At 41.5% G+C, this 23,730-nt stretch overlaps 1 protein-coding gene across 2 annotated transcripts in view; it reads right to left on the bottom strand.

Moving 5' to 3' along the window:
* Positions 1-23,730, bottom strand: part of TLN2 (talin 2) — a 313,576-nt gene that overhangs the window by 253,292 nt on the left and 36,554 nt on the right. The window lies entirely within an intron of this gene.

Below are 23,730 nucleotides of genomic sequence, written 5' to 3'. Positions count from 1 at the left end.
AACACAGTAAGGAAATCAGAGCTCTGAACGTTATATTTCGTTCTTTCACCCCTCCATTCTTCAGTACTTTAAAAAATAATCTTTAAATAAAAATGCTTGCAGTTAAAGAAATTATCAAATAACAATTCTGTAGAAAGCTTTGTTAGCACAGCACAGATAGTAACTTGTCAAAATAGCTATTTTTCTTGGCACAATTTAAAGTAACTTTAAGGAAGTCATGTACACAGTTTTAAAGATCTAACATACTTATGTCTGAAGTATGTCAAAATATTGCACTAAAAAACAAAATCTCTTGTCTGGGCATCAAGCCAACAATGAATACTCCATCACAACTGAACAGTAATGGCGTGATTTTCAATACACTGATTAGCTAGCTCATCAATACAATAAACTCAACACTGTAAATTCAAATTACAAGTCCAAGTCCAACCTTTAACAAGAATGCACAGCCAAATAAAAAGAACACCAACATTTCCTTCCTGTTTCTCAAAACCATACACAACTAACTCTATGCCTTTTGATTATTTTAATAAATTTTAAGTCTAGAAGGGATAATTGTGATCACCTAGTCTAACTTCTACATAACACAGGCTGTAGGACTTGTGAATTAAATAGATGTTGTTGACTAGAGTGTGCCTTCCACATGAGACATCTGTGTATAACACATACCTACCCAAGAAAAGGATAAAATTGTGGGGAAAAAAGTTATCAACATAAATCTATTGAATGTTCTCTACTTTTATTACAGCCATTTAATTTTTTTTTGTTACATAGCTGTGGTGTGTAAGACTCCTTGGGTCTCTTTACATATACTTCAGGGATGGGAGGGGGGCAAACTTTAATTAGAGCAGCTACATGAGCCTCTAATTAAAGTGCCCACCGAGTCTCATGAATTCAGCATCCCGCACTTCAAAATAGTGGTGGGGGCACTGCAACTTAAGCTTGATCAATGAGCTAAAGTGCCTGCAGCGCCATTTTGAAGCACAGGGACATGACTACATGAGATATGGAGACTCGATTAATCAAGTCCGCTCCAATGCGGTGTAATTACAGGGCACTGAAACACCATTCCCTCATGTCTAAAGGCATCCCTTAATTTTTGATTTCTCTTCCCAGGAGAAAAACACTCAACTTATATGTTAGACAGTATGGTACACATTTATACAGAAAGTAATCTGGTAACTGAAGACAGATTTTTTGTTCTTGATTGTCTGATTATTAGGCAAAAGGAAGAGCAGGGTAGCACCTTACTGACTAACTAGCTTAGTCGCTAAACTCACAGCTTCTGAGGTTAGGCTGCAGAGTATGAAAGTTTATGCCTCTCAGTCTGTTAGGGCAGGGACCAAAGAGACTGCCTTCTGCTTGACTTCAGACTACTACAGCTAGCCACCTTGCTGTCTGATTACTAGCTACAGTTCTGTACAGCCTTTTCAGCCTAGATGTAACCATCATTTTGCAGGCTTCTTTTTAAGAATGATTTTTGATATTCGGTAGTACTCATGAGCTATAAAACCAAACTAGAGAGGTTAATAATAGGCATTAGACAACCAGGAATAAAAAGCAGGCAAACCATGTCAACAAAAACCAAAACCAAACCTGAAACCAAACAACCCTTTATGAAGGACTCTGGTCATGTGTAGGTTCTACCTGAATCATAGGGGTACTTATCAATTTCCGCAGGTTGACGGCAGCATAAGGTTCACATTCTGCAATCATTTCACAGCAGCTCTGCCCCTCGATGCTGACTGGTGGAGAGATCCCACCCCTCAGCACTGATTGGTGGAAAGGCCCAGGTGGGAGGAAGGGGTTGCCACTATCTTAATTGTTGGTTGCCCATTTTATTTTCATTAAGTTTTTTTTGTTGTTGATTTTGCAGACAATCCCAGATTTCATGGTTTCTGCAAAATCCGTGAAACCATGAATTAAGTAGGTCCCTAGTCATGGGTCTAAATGTTACCTGTATAAATTCATTACTAGAGGACCTGAAAGAAGAATGTACATTCCTTGTATTTTTACCTTTTAAAAGGCAACATAGAGGAAGACCCTTATTTTACCATCAGCAGTAGGGCAATTTAATGAGTAAAACTATCACTAGACCCGTTAAATATTTCCCAACTGACCCACAGGTATCCATGTAGACATAGATAATATGTCATTAACAGCAATTCCAGTAACCCCTCATTAATCCACACTTCAGTAAACTGCATCCAGATTTTGCTGGACTTTCCCTGTCTCTTACCCATTATGCAGACATCTCCAATTACAACACTTAGATCTCACGTTTATCCATTGTCTATTATTTTCAAATAGACTGTAGATAGCTGGAACTTAACAAATCCAGCATAAGGTCTCAGTATGGCCTTAGCTTACCTTCTGTCTCCCATCGATAAAAACACCATCTCTGATGCTTTCACAATATGGCTCCATGTTAGTATCTAGTTTATTATCGTACCAGTTGGGCCTTTCAATGTGGCAACTGTCTCTTGAACAATAGCAATAGCAACAGCCAGACTATGCAGAGTAACAACAGAACAGAAGACTATGTGATTGATTTTTCACAGCCTGGGTTAGTTCCACCACAAATCACATTGGCTTTTTGTGCTCTTGGAAAAAAACAACAATTGGAACAGTCACCAGCAGGAGGGAAGTCAGCCCATCTCTGACAGTAGCCAGACCTAGTTATTCAGATGCGATTGCTAACTCACTGGCCTTTCTGAATTGCTGCAATCACCTGTCAGTCACAGGCCTGGCAGAATAAATCACCTGAACTTCTATTTCTACAATATTTCTGCACAACGTACCAGGATGGTTATAAGGAGACTCCCTGAACTCTCACTGTCTCCTATATTATTTCCTTATTAAAAAAAATAAGTGATCTAAAATGACAGGAGGGAATGGACAGGTTCCAGAAACAGATTTTTCTTCCCTCTTCTCTCTTTATATCTTGCCCAAAGGTGAAACTAACAGACCGCCGATGTCAGACATTTTATGACGAATTGATTGACTTTCATAATAAAAAGGTAAATGGATACTGATCTTTTTCTAGGAACCTTAAGTTTTGCCCGCACAAACAATATCCGGATATTTTCAGTGTGAATGACTCTACACAAAGAGAAATCATCATTCAGAAAAAAACAAAAAAGGATGAGTGCACTTAACAACCTCATTGAGTAGCTACCTTAAACTGATGTGTAGAAAAGCACTCCATCTCCCCTACTAGCTTATATTTAAAGAAGCAATAACAGAAGGCAGATCCCTAACAACTCTCCTACATTCCTCTACACTTAAACATTGACAGTCTAGCTTTCACCAGTGCATTACAGTGTACCTCAACAGAAACAGCTATCCATTTTTCAGCAAGTCAAAAGTTGCATCCATTTGAAAGGTCATAATGTCTAATGAAGAGATCAACTTTTTGCTGATAAGAAGCATAAGACAAGTGAGAACAAAAGGCCATAAACTACATATGTCCAAAACCTGCTGATACTCCACAAATACTATTTTTACTCAAATCCAAGATGAACTTGTTTCGCCTCATTCAACATGGGGAAAAAGAAAGCTCACCTTGAATTTGAGCATGACCCAACCCCAGCCATATCACACAGTACACGCATGCACAGGTTGCGAGTGGGGAAAGGAGTGGAGAACAGAGGGAATGCCATGAGGCGTGGGGTGAAGAGCAAAGGGGAGATCACAGGGTGCGGTGGGAGGGGCAGAGCGATTAATGAGCTGGCTCCAGCCCTGACTCAGGCCTCAACGCAAGCTTCTGCTGCTGTTGCTGCTTGGCCAGAGCCATGTGCTCTGTGCCCCAAGCCAGGGCCAAAAACAGAGGCGCCCCATAGGGTAAGGGTGGGGGGAGGGTTGGCACAGTCACCAAGGGCTGGGGGCAAGGGGCAGGATGCCTGCCCCAGCCCCCACCCGACACTTTCTATGACACAGTGGTAGGGGAGAGAACAAATTTAAGATGACCCAATGATTAGATTCTATATATGGAAAAGTCTAACAAACTTACAAACTATTAAAAAATTATAATTTTCCATGTACTAAATCTAATTACTGGGAGGTTGTCTTAAAATTCAAACGTTGTCTTGGATTCAGTAAACGTGGTATCTCACCACCAAGCCTGTCTCCACTGGATTCTACTTGAAAGTCACATTAGCATAAAACACTTACTTTTTAAGTTTTGCCTTTTAGTTTAATTCTACAAAAGGTAAGATGAATCCCACAGTTAAGGTCAATGTGACATTATGGTGTGAAAACTGCACAAACACACAAAAGTCTTTCCTGAGTTACTGGACACTCATAGTAAGAGGGACAATGACTAAGTCAGTCTGCATTCAAGAACTTCCATCTGCACCTCCAGCTGAGGAGCTGCAGATGGAAGTTCTTGAATGCAAACTGGGAAAGATTTTTTGCTACACAAGAGGGAGAGCCAGAGCAAGCAAAATTAGTTCTTTCTTCAATATGAAGAATCAAAAAGACCAAAAAAGAGATTTGCCTGGAGGAGTTAAGATACTGAATGTACAACAAGCTAGCATTAACTTTAATACAGAACTAATCCACACAGTCAGCTTCTCTGACTCCGTATGAAACTTATTCAAATACAAACTTCAGTCCAAGATGAGATCAGATCTTTAAAAAGGGACTCCAGTGTAAATGAAGTTCAGGAAATAGCAGGAGGGTGTGAAAGATTTAATAAAATATATCAGTAGAACGCTACCTCAGCCTTCATGGACATCAGAAAAATATATTCCTATCATGGTAAACCAAGTCTTAGCAGGTACCTGAAAACAACAACAACAACAACAACAAATTGGTCCCTTTCTCTCAAATAAACTACATAATATTTCATTATAAGGCAAGAAGAGTGATGCTAAGCTAAGCTTATCCCCTCTGTACTTCATTTACTTGATGATGAGTTATTCACAGTCATTCACTACATAAATGGTGCCTAAACCATCTGGCCCCAGATGAGTGGCACAAGGATGGTGGGCTGGGGTGGGGCCCAATCCAACAATCTGGTAGGGGGGCGTGGGGGAGGGAGAAATGGCTATGCTCCCTTGCCACTAAATCTCCAGACCTGTGGGGAAGACACAGATCTACAGGCTAGACCTGGCCCATGGGTGGTCTGTTGTCTGTTGAGCACCAGTGCACTATAGTCAAAGCTCATTGCGAACTTGGCACATGTTCTGGTAATGCACAGCCTGTAGTTAAAGAGGGGCTTCAAATCAAGGCTGTAAACAAAATCTGTAGAAACCAGGAGCAAGGGGACATCGTTTGGTCTATATCACTCTAAATAAAGTGTCTCCATATGCAAGAGACCTAGATAATTAGCACAGCTGGAGAAAGTCTAGAGCACATACAAGCCTCTTCAGTCCTTTCTTTTTTTTTTAAGCACATGCTGTGATACATAACACCTTCATTTTAGGAATCTCTTGGGAAATCTCCGTGTGCTCTTTAAATGAGAAACATGTGGCAAGGGACACACTCTTTACATTGCTTTAACATGCAATGTAATTGCTCATCATGAACTGCTCCCTTCATTCATGCTAAAAAAACCTCTGCTCAAAATAGAAATGTTGTTTTGACTACATAAGAATCAGACTACCAGTGTTATTCCATTACACCTCATATAACAGTCAGCAGTGAAGGACTGGGCAAGACATCAAATATGTTGCAACAATGCTTAAACACTTCTTTCCTAACTGCAAGCTCATCAGGGCAAGGCCTTTGTGTAGAATATAGCATAATAAAGTCAGGATATTAATTTAAACCTTTTAGGAACTACATGAGTTGTCATGTCTAACTCACAGTTCAACCAACAGGTGCCAGTAGCTTAATGCAGAGCTGGCTCTTGCTTGCAGTCATGAATGGGCACAGGGTGGTTCAGTATCAGCCCCTCTGTTGAGTCCTAACATTGCACAGCTGGAGTCCTGCCACTGAAAAGGTGCAGCCCCTATGGCTAAGAGTATCCTTTGCCGCATCAGTCTAGTAGAAGCCTTTTGTGGTGTAGACGGTGACTTAGACACTGCAGCTCCAGTCTGAGGTTACCACAGTATTGTTTCTTCAGCTTTTGAGGAAAGTTTTAAAATGTTATTTTTACATTAGCGTAAAGGAGAAACTGGTAGCAAACGTATATCAATTCATTAGGCACTGGAGACATCCATGTTTAAAAAAAACAACAACCCTAGCTGACTTCCTGCCCTTGAGGCAAGGGGCTCGACTCGATCTCCCGAGGTCCCTTCCAGCCCTAATGCCTATGAATCTATGAACTATACACATGATAGTAAAATCATCTTCAAAGAGTATATTAATGATGTCATCCTCAACCCTAGCCCATCTGGGGAACAGATTAGGTTTGCGGCAGGCTCCTGTCCTGTACTGTATCAGTCCGTATTATATGTACTCTGAAGTTTACTAACAACCAGTACTGTAAGATGATGTCATCCATGTCTCCGAGCCAGATGAGGAGCTCCGTTTCTATAACACATCACGTTTCCTACAAAATACAAACTGACCAGCAGGACAAATTGCAAATGCTCTAATCAATAGTTTAGTCACATTTACATAGTTAGCAGCAGCTCCCAAGATGTTAAATGTGTCAGGTTTTAGTGGGCTATATCTTGTTACTAAGTTCACATAGATTGAACAGGCACAAGAAGGGTTTGCCTACAATTGCTACACAAACCTACCTAAAATAAAGTAAATGGATGGCCTATAGAAATAAAGAGACAAAGTCTTTGTTTTCCGATAGCTATCAGGCTTATTTGCCTGGCAGTTATTACTTAGTGCCAGTGGTTCTCAACCTTTTTAGACTCAAGAAACCCCTCCATAACTTTTCCGAATTTGGCGGCACCCTGGTTGACAACCACTGTTCTAAGTCTCAGTTTACCTACTTCATCCCCAGACGACCGTGCTGCTGCAGCCAAGTGAAAAAGCCCTGCATGCTGCTGTTTCCATGAATGACAGCAGGAGCAGGCGCTCCTGACTACATTAACCTAATCCTGCTGCAGCTACTTCCTGGTCCGGCTCCTCACACCCCTCCTGGAAAGAGAGATGCATGGGGCAGTTTCAGCTGACTTTGGCAGTGACTTTCAGCAGTGCTAGCACCACATCACCTTTGAAAGGGTCTTACGGTGACTGGCTGAGAACCACTAAAACATGTTTGCTGCTGTAATATATGGTGCAACATACAAATTAAAAGGCTAAGTCAGTGCTGCTGCTTTAAAGGGCAACCATGATAGCAGAAGCTGTTTCATACCTATCATTCTTCATATGCCTTTAGCTCTCTTTTTTAATAAGCACTCTTCCATTACAGAAGAACTGAAGTCATGTGGGGCTGCCCCAAGACTACACAGAAACTTGGTCAAGTGAGTGTATGTTCTGAGATGTTTTATGTGCCCAACTGCAATGCATTCTAGCAGTATTAAAGAAGATAACATTTTGATTTGGTGGTCCCATTTCACCCTTTTAATACCACCAAAGTGATAAGTAAGCCAATATACGGGATTGAAATGTTGTTATTCATCAGGATTTCTATTTCTCTCTGATCAAGGCACTTCTATATCTCCAACTGCCATTTGAGAGTGGCTCTTACCCCAAACACTAAGTTTATTTCATATTTCCAGTCTTTAATAGTAATGTAACAGTCACTTCAAATAAGCCACTTGTGTTGCAAACACTTCCAGGAAAGTGGTTCCAGGTGAGAACCCAATACACTCTATCAAATATAAATATCAGATTTACCCAAAGGACCTTGTCTGCCTCTATCGAATATCAACTTTGACAGTGGTGAAGGTATTTCCTGGCAAAGAAAATATGTATAAAAACTTGGGTATTAATGAAAAACTATGAAAATTAGAAGAACAATAAGAATTTGCTACTTGTGGATACAGTTTTGCAATGGCACAGGAAACTTCAACCCTCTAGCAAATGTTGGCCCTTCCTAGACAAAACTGCTGGCCATCTGCTCCACCTGCTCACCCCTTGAAAAAGAGCCACCAAACTCCCCCCATTTCCCTCAGTAACCAAGCATTATTTTCAGCAGAGATAAAAGAGAAGGGGAATAAAAGAGCTTGGTAGTTTAGAATAGCTTTGGTTTCCCCCATGCCCTCCCCTTCCCCTCTTGGGAGCAATAAAGTATAGAATCATAGGATCATAGAGAAGAAGGCCTGGAAGGGACCTCCAGAGATCATCTAGTCCAGCCCCCTGGTTGAGGCAGGATCATCACTATCTAAACCATCCTACACAAATCCATAATCTAACCTCTTAATAAAACTACTGTCAACCCTGACACAACACAAGACATAACACCTTAACCTGCCACAGGTAAAGCAGGGCAACCAGGGCAGCCTAAGTCCTGCTTCTGTCAAAGGTTGTTCATATATGGTCAAGAGATTCCAGCTAAAGGGCCTCTCTTTCTTCCTGAAGCACTTGAGACAAGAAGGGGAAAAGGAGACCTCTCGGCTAATACAACAAGCCTTGGAAAGAGCAAAAACCTTTATGAAGAGCAGAGATAGAGACTTGGGGCTCAGTCGGCCAAACTGATGGTAGGCAGGAGCCTGGGCAGATAAAGGAACTGGGGGAAATCCTGAGGCAGGGGCCGGAGTAACAGAATTGATCTGGATGTTGCAGGGACAGAATTGCTGAGCAGGGGACAGTGCAAGTGAGACGTCAATATGCATAATTTTATCATATTAAACCCATGTGGGAGGTTTCCATTCAGGAGTAAAGGGCCTTTAGATTGATGTATATATTCCTCATAGCTTTAGATCAGTGGTGCTCCTGGTTTTGGCCCCACAGACCAGATGAATGGTGCAGGGTCAGTCTACATGCCAGACAGGAACCCATACCGATCCTCCCCCACAGTGGGATCCAGCTCCAGGGGCTCTGTGTTGCCCCTGCTTGGCTGGGATCGAACTCCAGGGACTCCACACCACCCTGCACAGCCAATTTAATGCACAGAGCTGCAGCCTACAGGACTCCCTTCAGACCCATGGGGAACCCCAAGGGTCAAATGACAGGATGCTGGGAGCCAGACACCTCTACTTCAGATAATTTACATTTACTTTTGGCAAGCCCCCGAGAAGAGTTAAACTTACTACATCAACAACCAAAACACTTACCACTATATTTCAAAGGGCCTGTGTTAAGTAGTATATATTCACTTAAAAATCCATTAAACCAGAGGTCAGCAACCTATGATCAGTGGAGCCACGGGATCCAGCCTGTGGATGTGGGGCTTTGGCAGTGGGGGCTTCTCCCATGCTGTGGCAGGGAGAAGTGGTGGCACAAGGCGCTCCCCACATGGCACAGCAGGCAGAAGCAGTGGCAGGTGCTTCTCCTGTGTCATGGCAGGGAGAAGTGGTGGTGACAGTCGCTGGGTCCTAGCTTCTACCTACCCACCCACTTCCAATCCAAGCCGGGCCACTGCCGCTGGCCGCCTGCAAAAATTGCCAAATGCTGCTTTACAACCTTTTCTCAAACAGACTTTTACTTCTAAAACGTGCATACAAGCAAAGGCTTCAAGTCCTTTCCTTGTATCGTTTTTCTTCATTAAAAAGGCTTAGCTTGAGATTCTTCAGGAAAAAATACTTACAGAGACAAGTATCTTTTCATCTCTTTTAAGGCAGGTATTTCAAGGAACAATTCTGAATGCCAAATGCAAAAACACCACTCTCTTTGGCAAAAAGTATAAATATTTATAGAGAGCAGCACTCTATTTTCACTGAACTGTAGAAGTTTTTTAAAAAACTGATCTATGGATTTACTTACAGGATGCATACTAAACCCAAAAGCATAAAGGTAACTACCAGGCAAGGCACAAATGAAATAAATACAAAACTAAAACATAGTCACTTAAATCTCCTTGAGAAGTAACCCTAGAGTAACAAGAAGGAAGACAATGCCAGAGCAAAACTATTCTCTCTTTCTACAGAGGATTCAGGAAAAATTGCTGGTCCTCTTGGCCTCAATCCAAAACATGTGGATATAAAGCAGTTCCAGAACTGTCTAAAAACCAAAAGTTGCAGCTGCTGAATAACGCACTCATTCCTTCAGATTTTACTGCACTTCTTTCATTATGTTACATAGTGGTATTTTTCCCAATTCTTATGGGCTGCAGCAGTGACAAACATGTAGGCCCTGTATTGCTTTAAATAATCCTTTCTGTTTCCATATTACTTGGCTTCCTCCAAGTTGAAAGAGGTCAAACAACTGGACCTCTCAGCTAATACAACAAGCCTTGGAAAAAGCAAAAACCTGCATGAAGAGCAGAGATAGAGACTTGGGGCTCAGTCAGTCAAACTGATGGTAGGCAGGAGGCTGGGCAGATAAAGGAACTCTGAATTTGGTAGAAATATCCAAGGGTGGTATTATTCCACCCTCTGTACAGCAGTGTATATCAGGTGAAACACAATTGCACGTGGATTTATGTGCCTCTTAGCATTTGGATTTTGGTAATATCTATAGGCCACAACTTCATTGTGAAGTCCTCCACTATCTCGGTCCTTAATAAAAAAGAGAGACTACATTTTCCTTGCTTTATGTTTACAGAGAGTCACTATCTGCATCAAACTATCATTTCAGATTTGCATTAATATACCAACTGCCATCATAAACATGTGTATAGTTAATCAGGTGCTCTGCCAAGTTATCCTCAGGGGTAACTGGGGGCAGCCATCCCAACATAGTATCTTTTGAATTTGTTGGTGAGCTTCTTTTAAATAGCCAGGCAGGCAGACATTCCTTTAGATTTTTAGTGTGGATAAACTTAACACATCCCTAAATCTGCTGTTGCATAAATAAATTCTACCTGTGTTTCTACTGGGCTTGCTTTTTCAATTTGGACCTAACCGTAGTGGCTAGTGTCACAGCCAACAGATATTTAATTTAAGTCACGATTGAGAATCTTGTCCAGTTGTGTCCAGGCAAGTTAATTTGAGATGCAAATTCTAAAAGATTTCTCTCCCTAGAAAACCATGTTTTTAACTAAAAAAATGGCAAAAATGTATCAAAACGAAGACAGGACCCAACGTACTTGATCGGAGTTCCTTTCTGTTACACCAAAGTTGCGGTCACCCCACTAAACTTCCCTTGTGTTTTAGAGGTCTGTCACATCAGGTTTCATCTAACTGCTTTATGCTGGAATTCTTCTGCTTTCATTGTTAGGATTTCAAACACTAAGTTAGCACAAGTAAATTAGAAAATGCTTTTGCTTCATGTTATGAAGCTGTAAACACTCTCTTGCCTGACACATTACGTTCTTGTCAATGAACAATTTAAAATGAATGCAAAGCCTGATGTTACTGAAAATCCATAACATAATTATGTTTGTAGTAATTAGTGCTCTGTCAAATGGGGACTCAAAACATCCGGTAAAGTATGGTTGCAGCTACCAATATTATGTTTAAATATAAAGTTCTGCTATAATTTAGCAGAGGTCTGTCTCCCTGGAGACATTTCTTAACTGGTTCATTTAGGCTCGAGCAAACACAAATCTAGGTCATGAGACTGCCACAGTCTAGAAGTCTGTGTGGTGCGCTGGTACGGTCAAAAACTAAATATTTGTTATATTGGGTTAACTTGGTAACAAGATCCAATGGGTCAAGAGTTCTCCATTCTTCTTACTACTCCCCTTAATTATTAATACAGGGCACCAGCAAAACAGAACACCCAGGATTTGTTACCTTTCACAGGATGTGAATGCCTAATTCTGCTTCCATCATGTCAAAAAATTGTTTCTGGACTGGTGCCTCACAACCTTTCCTTAGGCAGAGGAATAGAAAACCTCTCAGCGTAAGCTACATTTTGCACTCCCGAGGTTATTGATCTGGATAGGAACATACTTTCTTACTGTATAGGAGAGATCTGCACTGCATTATTTGGTAATTGCCAATGCAATTATGCCAATAGCTTGTCAATTGTAAAACTATTACAAACTATTAAAAAATAATGCACACATAATTGTAAAGCAATGGATTATAATACCTTGATAGAGTGCATCTTCAGTGAAAAAAAAAACTTATGTGACACCACACTTCATGCTGCTGTTTTGCGTTGGTTCTGCACACATGGTCCTCCAAAGAATAGTTCTCCAACGTCTCGAGTCCATAGATCTATTTTCTCCAGAGTTCACACATATCCAAACAAAGTTAATTTGAACTCAAAGAGACTCTCATTCTTCCTTCTTGCTAGCAGAGCAAAACACAGCTGGCTGGGCTCTGCAGAGCTGCACTTAAAGACTGACTGCTCAGTAATATTTTGACTCTTACTAACTGTTGAGCAATTTTCAAGGGAAAGGAAGAAGTTGTTTTTTTTTTGTTTTTAAGGGAGTGATATAGGATTAACTTTTCCCCAAATTTCTTATCCATCTCCCTCAAATACTTAATCTGGGTTATTTTGACTGAATAAGTGAACAGCAGTAGAGAGGTTACATGACCTCTGTACTTAGTACTGGTTAAATTGCTGTTGGAAGACTAAATTATGTTCTTGGGTCCACAGCTCAAGGAGCATGTTAAAAAACTGGAAAGAAGAGGCACAAGTTACTTTATAAAATGAAAGCTTTGAGTGCATGAAAGAGAAAGTTAAGAGAATGCTACAATCACAACCTACAAATATCTACATAAAGAATAAAAATAAGGAAGGAGGTCTCTCCAGGCCCAAAAGCATGGGCATAAGAAGAGCCAGCATCTGAATGTTGTACCTAGACAAATTCAGGATAGAAGGAAGATGAATTTAACAGCAAGAACAATTAACTACTGAAACAAATTAGCAAAGATGCTTGGAAATCTCTATTCTAGAATGTCACTTTGCCTTCCACATGGAAAGGGATGTAGCTGTTAGAAGATTAAACAAGAGCATGGTCACCCAGACATAATTGGTGCTCAAACAAAGAATAATGTGGGTTTTTTTAAATGAGAGGGAAAAAAACAACACCACTTTCCTCTAAATGCAACACGTTTTCACTTGTTGTTTACCATATAATACTAACAGTTTGGGGTTAAAAAAAATCAATACCACCTGAAAGTTTTCATTTTAGCAAAGGTATTCAGTCCTCCTTTAAACAGAAGAGCAGCAACTAAGGGCATAACCCAGTTTCACACAATTAGCAGGTCATGGCATTAGGGATTCCCAAGCTACCTTCTACAATGGTGGATGTTAACACCGCTTTTCTAGCACATCTTTCAAAAATAGCTTGTCCAATTATATAAAAGGCCCATGACACTTTTTGGCAGCTGCAAGACATTCAGTTCAACATATTGTAGAAGCAACATGTTGTATTAAGGTTTCCATCTATGGAGGTGTTCAGGAAAATTAATGAAAATTAGCTTGTTGTCAATTAGACAGAAGTGAATCCAGGGCACTTTAATTCCAAATAAAGACATCCATAGCAGGGTTTAATCCAACTGAACAAAATCACTTAAAAGTGAATTAAGGTGTGGATTTAATTTTCCTGACTGCCTTTATATACACACAAAACCTTACACTGTTACCTCTCAGCTCCATGTTCTTGGGGAACCCTGGCACAGGATGCAGCCTGTCTGACTCACAAACAATCCCCCCCCCCCACCTGAACAAGAACTGATTACGAAAGATAATGAAGATGCAGTGGGAGATGCACCTAAAGCCCTCCAGATAAGGAAGCAACTGCCCTGGTCTCATTTGCATCTGAGATGGAACCAGATGACAACTCATTTAAATGGGAGATGGAGAAAAGAAAGCCCGAAGCAAAGACGCAGTGAATTCTGGGATCAGAAAAGCAGGGAGGAAAAGCATGATGGGGAGTCTGTGCTCCAAATGCTAGTCAACCCACATTTACACACACCCAGCTCAGCTTTTATCAGACCAATTCTAATCTGGATTTACAAAGGACTCCCCCCCTCCGCCACACGCACACACCTCATCTAACCAGAGCTAAGCAGAAGTAAAGTTTAATAGGCATCTTGTGCTGTACATTCCCCGGTCCCACTCTGGGAGGCCTAGTTAAACTTGATTGACTGAAACCTGGTTGCTGGGTTAGGGAATGCTGAGGCAAGACACCAAGTCAGAGTGGGTACGGGCAACTTTTGAACAATGGTAAAGGGTTCAACACAGCGTCCAGCCCATTGGAGCCCTGACCACAAATGCTGTCATACTTTTTCCGGGATGACTGGTGGAAGCCCTCCCCACAAAAGTTTATGAACACTCCAATAATTCCCTTACGACTGTTAAAAGACTACAGTAAGATCTGGAAAAGTCACGCTAAGCTGAGGCTTGTTCACAACAGGTAAAAATATAAACCCTGGCGCTGCAAGCTATCTATTGTTTCTGAAGAAACAATGAGGTATCCCATCCAGTTCATCTGCTATCCATAATATTTCAAGCTGGCTCCTAAGTGTCTGGTTACTCCTTAAAACTTATGTTTTTCCTGGTTGTTAATCAGTTTCTCAAGATGTGCCAAATCAGATAACCCCTTGTCAATAGAAAAGACAATTGTTTACACTATTAAAAGAATGCTTTGAAGAAGCTGAACTGAGGGTATAAAAATCTGTAAATAAACAGCAGCAAAGGTGTGCTTCAAGAAGAAATCTCTCTGACTCCATCTGCTGCTGTTCCTGAGAAGGTGGAAGAAACAGATCATCTCCCTTCAAGGATTGGCTAAGAACTTTACCTGTCAGCATTGGAACTTGAGTGCCTTGGACTGGTGAGATCCCAGCTTTTGCTCTCTCTCTCTTGTCTCTCTAGGCATACATTTCTGAACCTAAACTGTATTAGTTAAGCTTGAGCTGTTTCCCCAAATACTTAGTGAAACCAGGGTAATATTGTAATTGTTTGTGTTTGTTTTCCTTTGCATGTCTATTACTACTAGTACCATTATAGATTTCATATACTTAGCAATAAATAACTTCTATAGTCAAACTGGTAGTAACTGGGTATATTTTTCCTTCTCTACTTTTCCTTCCCCACTTGCTCTGCAGCAACACTTCTTTTACCTAAGCCAAAGATCCCTGTGAAGCCCAGAAATACTGTGGGGTCTGCTCATCAAGAGGCTAAAGATGGGACATGTTGAGTTTGAAACACATAAGGGGATCAGCTTGTACAGGCTGATTGACTCAGTTTGGCTCAGACATGCCCTAATGAACTGAATGTTGGCCCATGTGGGTGTCAGCTGGACACCCAGCCTGATTCAGAGGTATTCTGTTCACCTGTGTGCTTGTGTCTGACTGCATTTTATTGTTACCTTAATGAACTGATTTCTGGCATATGAGGGTATCAGCCTGTCCATACTGATCAACCCGGCCAGGTCAGGCGCGTCACATTAATCTGTGTGCGTTTGTGTGTATGACTGATTTGGTGACTGGAGGAACCCAGCCCAATTGAAACTGAGTCCTGCAAGATAGCTCCACTGGGGGTGAGGGCTTGCAGAAGGAAGAGATACAGCTCCATATAAAAACACAAGCAACACAAGCAGCACACTGATAGAATTACAAAGACCCTAGAAACATATTCCTAATAAATGAGCACACCCCAAAGTGATGGGCAGATCTGGTAACAACACTGAGTATAGGAAGAAGACATGATCTCAATAATTTTAGGTCTCAGTTTTGCCACGACTTCAAAACCTGACCAGTTTGTTTATATTCTGCGATTGGAATATAGAACAAAGCTCAAGAAAACTTCCTACTTACATTGTGGGCCTGTATTTGATAAGATATGTTAAGCAAAGCTAGATTCCAAATACTCAAGAAACCGAACAAATGAAATAATTCAGTGTATTTATATGGTAAACTAAATTGGAAATCTCACACCAAACCGATTTGAAACTAGAAGTAACAAACTGAAAATCCAGTTTTGGGCTGGATCTATCATGTCACCTCTACATTGAAACCTGTTGCTGCTACCTTTATCTTTGAGCAATTAAACACATTGCTGTCAATTCACCTACTGTAGTTTTCTTAGAGCAGCCTTCATTTTGCTAACTAAGAAATTCAGTGAAAAAATATCCTCCAGCAGAATTGTGCAAGAGGTCACAGCAATGGACTCTAGTTAAGGCCTGGAGTTGTTTATAAGACAAATGGTTTGTTTGTAATTCAGCTGCTGCTATCCTGAAGATAAAGGCAGTCAGTCTAGATAACTTGCCTGACGGAGCATCTTCTACAATATCTCTGGATTTGTAGGGATTGTAAGAGTACTGGGGGCAAATTATCTATTGCGATTTTAAAATAGAGGGAAATAGTTAACTGCGTTAGTTTGAAGTAAGGCAGAAGGCAGGGTATTTTTGCACCTTTTAGATTAACTGAATTGGAGATGCATAAGCTTTTGTAAGCAGTAGCTTGCGTCATCAGTATATTGGCTTCTAACAAAGTAAATTAATGCTTCCAAAAAGCTTGTGCATCTCTGATTTACTTAGTCTAAAAGGTGCCAATCTGCCTTGCCTGTGGTTTTAAAAGAGCTTGATACATTCAGAGAGTCCACAGGGTTGGAAGGTATACTTGCACAGATGCAGGGTGGGCAGAATTCTAGGACACGGCACTTGCAATAGCTGAAAACAGACTCCGTGATCCATTAGGGTCCCTTCTGGTCACACGCTCTTTCTTGCCATAGTATTTACAGTTATCATAAAACAAATTGAAAGTACAGAAAAATGCAAGTCACATGATTCAAGAAATACAACTGGATGTCTTTTTGTGAAGCATCTCTAACCCAATTTTCTCAAAATGCAGATGAGTCCTTTTAAGAGCATCTTTAATTGGATATTCATGAATATAATTATCATCTAACCGTTTAATTACACACTGCGTAAGTAGTAAGGGAAAGCTTATCTTTCCCCTGAAAAGTTTGCTTGAAATGCTAAGGTATTACTGGACCAAATAATGCAACTATCAGGGCAGAATACTGCAATGTAATCATACTTCAGAAATCTTTTTTTCCAATTCTAGATACTTTAAGAAAGTACAAATAAGTTAAGTAGGACAAAAAAGTATGAGAGAGACAAACACCATCCTTTCTGTGAAAAGAAACAAGTTGCTATGAAAATGCTACTTCGGAAAAATCAGACATATGTATTAAAACACTGACAACTTGCAACAGGTTTGACTACTATGTGAGAGTTAAAATGTCAATCTTGCATGGGAGAGTTCTGTACAGTCATGGTACTTTCCATTGCCGGAACACTGCTGTCTTTTCAAGAAGAATTTTTTACGGCTTTAGTATTTAGACACACAGCTTTTCAGCACACACTCACTTTAACTCCTGCATTTATTGATTTAATTTAATGGATGTGTTCAAGGTTTTCAACATGCTGCCATTTCTTGACATCCACACTGGGGTAGCCACCCCAGACAGCAATCTGATAGAAGAAAAACTGTGTACACTGTCAATTCATTTGTTCAATGCCATATCCAAACTGTGATCTGATGGGCTTGGATTCCAGCCATTGCATTCCAAGGATTCTTATATGTTTCTGTTCCCTGCAGGGGATATCAGGTCAACTCATGCCACGCTCAGGATTCCTCTAAAGTAGGGCTGTCTAACTTCTAAGCAACCACATGCTGCAGATCCAGTGGGGTGCACCAGCAGACATAGGTGCTAACTTTCATTTCTGCTGAGGAGGGGGAGGGGGCTAAAATGATGAACATGTGGAAAGTTTCACACATTTCAGGTGCCAGTCCTCTTCCCCAGGGGGTCAGGACCCTTGGGCCCCCATGTACACAGCTTCTTTCCCATCAGAAGCCACAGACCCCCTGGACCGCACTCCTCTGTTGCCCCATACATTCGAATACCCTGGCCTCACCCTCAGCTGCCCAGCTGTTGGCTCCCCTACTGCATTATATAAAACAGGTGTCCCAGGCCACGGGCTTGCCCAGAACTGCAGGCTGCATCATGCTGAAGTGCCCTGCCCACTAGGACAGGAAGAGCAAGTGGAATCTGGAGGAGGGCAGGGAGGTGCGGGAGTCTTAGAGAGTTGTTGCAGCCAGTGAAGGGTGCGGGGGTGGCAGCTGGGTGGCCCAGGGGCTGCAAATTAACCTCTCACAGGCTGCACAGGGCCCATGGACTACCAGTTGGGCAGTCCTGCTCTAAAGTTGTGTTGATACCCTTCTTTATGCATAACAAAAGTTCAACTATTATTTTCAGTGAATATAAAATAAAATAAAATCCACTTAGCCACTGAAATCACAGAAGAGAGGCCATACTGATCATTTTGATCAGCACTGTCATCTAGAATTAGGCCAGGCAGGCATTTAGGGCCAGCTGTGCTGCATACTGCAAGACAACTCATGAAGCCCCAATTACTTCTACATTGTCAGCCTGATGACACACTTTATGCAGCTCGACCGTTCTCAGAAGTGGCAGATGACAGAACAAGGAGCAATGGTCTCAAGCTGCAGCAAGGGAAGTTTAGGTAAAATATTAAGAAAAACTTCCACTAGGAAGGTAGTAAAACACTGGAATAAGCTACCCAGAGAGGTTGTGGAATCTCCGTCCTTGGAGGTTTTTAAGACACAGGTAGACAAAACCTTGTTTGGGATAATATAGCTTGGGATGTTTCTGCTTTGAGCAGGGGGTTGGCTCAGACCAGCGGTTCTCAACTTTGTTTGTACCAGAACCCATTTGTAAACACTGACAGCCAGTCCCAGTCCACAACCCTGACCCCTCACTCCCCAGCCACAGCCTCCTAGCCCTGCTTGTGCCCCTCACTCCCCAGTGAAAACCTCCTGGCCTTGCCGGTGCCTTCACTCCCAAGCCACAGTCCCCTACTCCTCTGGGCTACACTGATGCCTCTCACTCCCAGCCCGTAGTCCCCTGCCCTGCTGGGGGAGCCCCAGGCTGCCCCAGCCCTGCTCAGGCTGAAGTGCTGTGGCTCTGGCTCATGTGGGTGGCAGTGGAGTGCGTGCAGCCCCAGGATGGGCTGGAGGGAGGAGGAGGGGAGGCCTGTGGCACCACCCTGCCCAGGGCTGGGGCTCCTGCACTGCACCAGGCAGCCTGGTCACAGCCCCTCCAGGCCCCTAAGCAGCATCTACCAACTGCCCCATCCCAGTGAGTACGGGCACCGGCCTCGGTGCCACCAGCCCAGCCATGCAGCTCCTCTCCCCACCCTGACACAGCTTTGGCACCTGGCCAGCTTCCCCCTATGCTGGGAGGCACCTATCGCCCTCCCCCCGCCCCCCGCAACACCCACACACCTTGGACAGTCCCCACTCCCCATACACTTACCTGCATCTAGCTGCTGGGACTGCTCCCATGACTCTACCAAGCTGCATGCCAGCTGTGCGTGTGTGTTTGTGTGCACAGACACGTGCGCCCACTGCCTCCAATCGCCTCAAGCAGTTCCTTGCAGGCTGGAATGCTGGCAGCCTACAACGGGAAACCTATGGTTTCCCATGTTTTTCTGGGACTTGCTTGGGACCCTTTCAAATATTCTTGCATCCCACTTTTGGGTTGCGACCCATGGGCTAAGAAACACTGGCCTAGATGATTTCTTGAGGTCCTGTCCAACCCTAATTTTCTATGATTTGGAATATTTTTGTTTTAACTAATCCAAAATGAAATATAAATCTATTCATTGGCTCTGAAAAAGCTCTTACTAAGTCAGAAAAAGTATATGGCAGTAACAATTAAAAAATTAATTCAAGCAAGTAGGGTGCTAGGAAGAAGAAAGTTCATTGTTGAAGTGGTAGTTGTACTGCAGCTAATTAGACCTAGTAATTTAGTTTTATCTTCTGTTAAGCTAGTCCCTTACAGCCAGCAGAAAGATGACTGTACAAGGTACTTATGCAATGAAGCACAGTTTTGCTGTCAGTTTTGGCTGTTTATCCTGAATCTTCACAAAAGGAGCATTTAAGCAAAGGGGTTTCCCATGTGGAAAGTCTTCATTTCCTCCAGGTCCATCGGAAGAGGAGAGTGCTTGGTACAACACAGGGTAATTTAGTGCAAATGAAAGATAACAGCTTTGGAGACGCCGGGTTCTGTTATTTACACTACATTTTATAAATGACCCAGTGGATCTTAGTAATAGAATTTCAATTAATATTATACCTCAGACAAACTAGCTCTCTCTCATTATATTTGCATTACCACTCTGCCTGAATCCAAAGAGAGTCTTACACATTCAGGCAGAAGGTGTCTAGTTTTGTATAGTTAAAACAAAGGTCTAGAAAATGTGAGCTCCCCTCATTAGGAGTTAAACCTCCATTTGGTGTTGAGCCTCCTGCACTATGAGCGCAAATAAAAGCAAAATCAGTGCCAGAGGAAAAGTGTTAATTTCCCTTGGCATCAGAGGTCATTTTACCTTAAGGTAGCAGCTTCTTTTTTTTCATAACAAGCTATTTAACAGTCTTTCATCAAAGCTAGGATATAGCTCTATCTAGATCTGGTCCAAAATGCTGACAGGCACTTGATACCTGCCATTCCCAATGACCACAATACATTAGGATATACTGGTGCACATAGTTTTGGATAAATCACAGTATTTTCAGAATGGAAGGTGGAACAAGTCATTAAATTCTATATTCAGTTACCATGGGTCAATTATTTGTTTCCTCGCTGTAGCTGTAACACAACGATGAACTGCAAAAGGAACATGTTATATGTTGACATCCTATTATGAAACTGCAAATGCATAATAAATGTTAAAGGACAGGTAAAGTGCATGCATCTGGTAAAAAAGAGCAAAGGGGCTTGGACTCATTATGTAGTCTTATAAGACCATTCAAGAAGCCACTGAATAATGATCCAAGATGAAACAAAATTATCACTGACCAAATGGGACTAGAAAGAATGAAAAGCCATACAGTAAGGATCAAAGAATTTTAATACTGATAATGTTTTTAAAGCTTGGTAAGCATGTGATGCTTTAAACCTTAGACAAATGATGTATTAGTGGTTCAGTTTCTTGGATGGACTTTTGGTTACTGAGGCCAACACCGGTAACTATGGGCATTTTTACATGTGTTCCCGACGCAGTGCCAGGAGTTTTTAATTAGTGATCTGTGCTCATTAAAAGTGCCTGGCGCTGCATTGGGTGCAGGTGTATAAGTGGGGCAGCATGTGTCAGCGCTGAGGAAATGGCGATGGTGCGCTTTGAACTAAACCACATTGAATGCGTTTTAGTTCAAAGCACACCACCTTGCATTTTCTCAGCGCCAATGTGCACTGCACCATTTATACACCTGCACCCAATGCAGCGCCAGGGTGTGTCAATTACTTGCTCCAGCAGACTCGATTAATCTTGGATGGACTTTTCTATCAGGTAGGAGCAGCTGGAAATCCAGCACGTTGGAGCAGACTAGCTGCATGTATGTAAGTGCCTCATATGACTACAGTTTTCTAAAGACTATATGGACATTTTAGATAGCCTGATGTATGAATATGATTTCTGTGCTGTGAAAGGTGTAACATTGTTTGAGACATGGTGAAAGCACTGCTGAAGAGAGATCTGGTGAAGGGACTGTGCTGACAGGCATTCACAAAATGCCATGGTCTGGGTGAGACAAAAAGGTTAAAACTACTAAATAAGCCAACATTAAATGATCAAGTTAGCAGTGGCTTTTTAATGGAATTTGTTCCAAGAAAATGCATCATTTTTGGATTCCTGTTATGAACCATGACATGTGGGCATTGGGGAAGGGAAAACAAAGCTACGCGCATCTTTTTACACTCTTTTGGCATAAAAGCAATTTTTGAAAATATATGAGGTGTAATATGTGAAACACACATATTGTTTCCGCAGTGTTAGAAAACGAATATGAACTGGTCCTTTGGAAAAAAAACAATTTAGAAGGAGACTGTAATCTTACTGATTCACCACAATGACACTTAATTATTCCTTTTATGCAGACCTCATTGTACGGGCCTTAGACATGAGTCAGGACAGAAGAGTATTTAGCAAAACATCATACCAGTACAAGTCTTGAAAGCACATGGCTCCAAGGAGACACTCCCAGTACTAGTCTTGAAAGCACATTAACTTTTGAATGATTTAACCATTGGATCCCTTATTGAGCCCTCAGTACTTCCAGACTTCAAAATCCAGGGTTTCTAGGCTATACTGATTCACTACCAGTTGGGCAATTTCCACAAAGAAATATAGCACAGCAAGCACTGCCATATTTGACTAGTTTTCAGTAATGGATTATTTTTGTCTGGTTCATACACTAGAATAGGATAGTTTGACCAAGGTGACATAGCCTCAGTAGCAGTTACGATGATGGTAAATGGAATGCTGCCCTGTGGAACAAACTGACTACTCACCCAAGGGTAAAATGATAAAAAGACATTAAAACCAACCTAAGGAGAGACACACCTAAAAATGGATTCCTTGGTCAAGTTAGTAAAATTGTTACACAACCCTTTTGGGTACACAATTCCTCATTCAAGTACAACTGATGAAGGAAGCAAACTATGAGAGGCTCTAACACACACCCAAGGAGGAACAGCCTTGGCCCTCTTACATTAAACATGTAATTTTAAAATTAAGCATTACTGATCAGCCTCTCGTTTAGCCAAGATTAAGCAATCATAAGATTTAGCAAAAGAGCAGCGTCTGTGACTAATTCAATATGCCAGCTGCACATTTAGATGGCAGAATGGAAGACAAACACTGGGCAACCGTGAAGACATTACACCACACTTCAAGCGTTTGTAACTCGTGATGTGATCTAAGTTAGTGCACCTGATACATTTAATCCATTTGTAATACATTAAATCTTTACTTAGTTTTCACTTCTGGAAACTAGCTTCTGCTGCTTCCTTTGTTACTGATAATTTGCCAAATGTTACATTTACATGCCAAGGTACAGCCAAAAAATTCACCAGGCCTAATAAAGGCACTTCTCCATCTAGTTCTCAGGAGACTTCTCCTCCCTCTTACTGGCTCATAAATGCAAACACACAACTCAGAAATTCTTAATTACTACTAAAATATATTAAAAACAAAACTGTTAGAGAATTTTTTTCCACCATGAATAATTAAGACAATTACAAACAACCTCCACAAGTTCCAAGAAGCTGCAGAACATAAACTGCAGTCACTATGGACCAGGGAATGGTTTCCAGACACTTTCCATCACATTTCCAATATCCATGGTTTCTTTTTAATAAATTATTCCTTAAAAGTTTATAATACAATTCCAGTTTCTTTAATCTACAACAAACATAGCTAAAGCCTATGAAAAAGGGGAGGATTTCATTTTGCTACTGTCAAACAGGATACACTGTCTCCCTCCTATTGTTGCCTGGTTTCCATACTGATGGGCCTGAAATCCCAGGTCCTTGGGTAGTTTCATCCAGGCCGGGAGTCCACCCATAGCAACACATGTAGGGTTATAACATCAGCCATATGCATTTACACTAGGGTGGCTATCATAGAGGACATTCCTGTTTTCTGCTACTGTGTCCTCTAGTGATACAAAACCAGATGCCTTATGCCTTTCTCTTCAAGAGAAAAAGAGAGGACTTAAAAGCATCTGGTTTCATATCAATAGAGGACAACCAGACTGTCCTCTATGATGGCCACCTTAATTTACACTGGTGTAACTAATCTCACACTGGTATAAACAAGAAGCAGATATAACCCTATATGGGTGTAATTTCCAAGAACCTGATGCAGGGGTGCTACTACAGGAAAACCTATGGGTAAAACTACACTAGTGCATACCAAGAAAAACTTGTCTGCTCAATACAAACAATGGTATTTATTATTAGATTGCCAACCCCCCTAGGAGTGAGATGCTTAAAATAATATCTGTCAGT

Source organism: Gavialis gangeticus, unplaced genomic scaffold (genome assembly GCF_001723915.1).
Source record: "Gavialis gangeticus isolate Ggan-Ray unplaced genomic scaffold, GavGan_comp1, whole genome shotgun sequence".
Classification (NCBI taxonomy): Eukaryota; Metazoa; Chordata; order Crocodylia; family Gavialidae; genus Gavialis; species Gavialis gangeticus.
The sequence above is the reverse complement of the archived record's forward strand: the minus strand, read 5'-3'. Positions and strand labels throughout refer to the sequence as shown.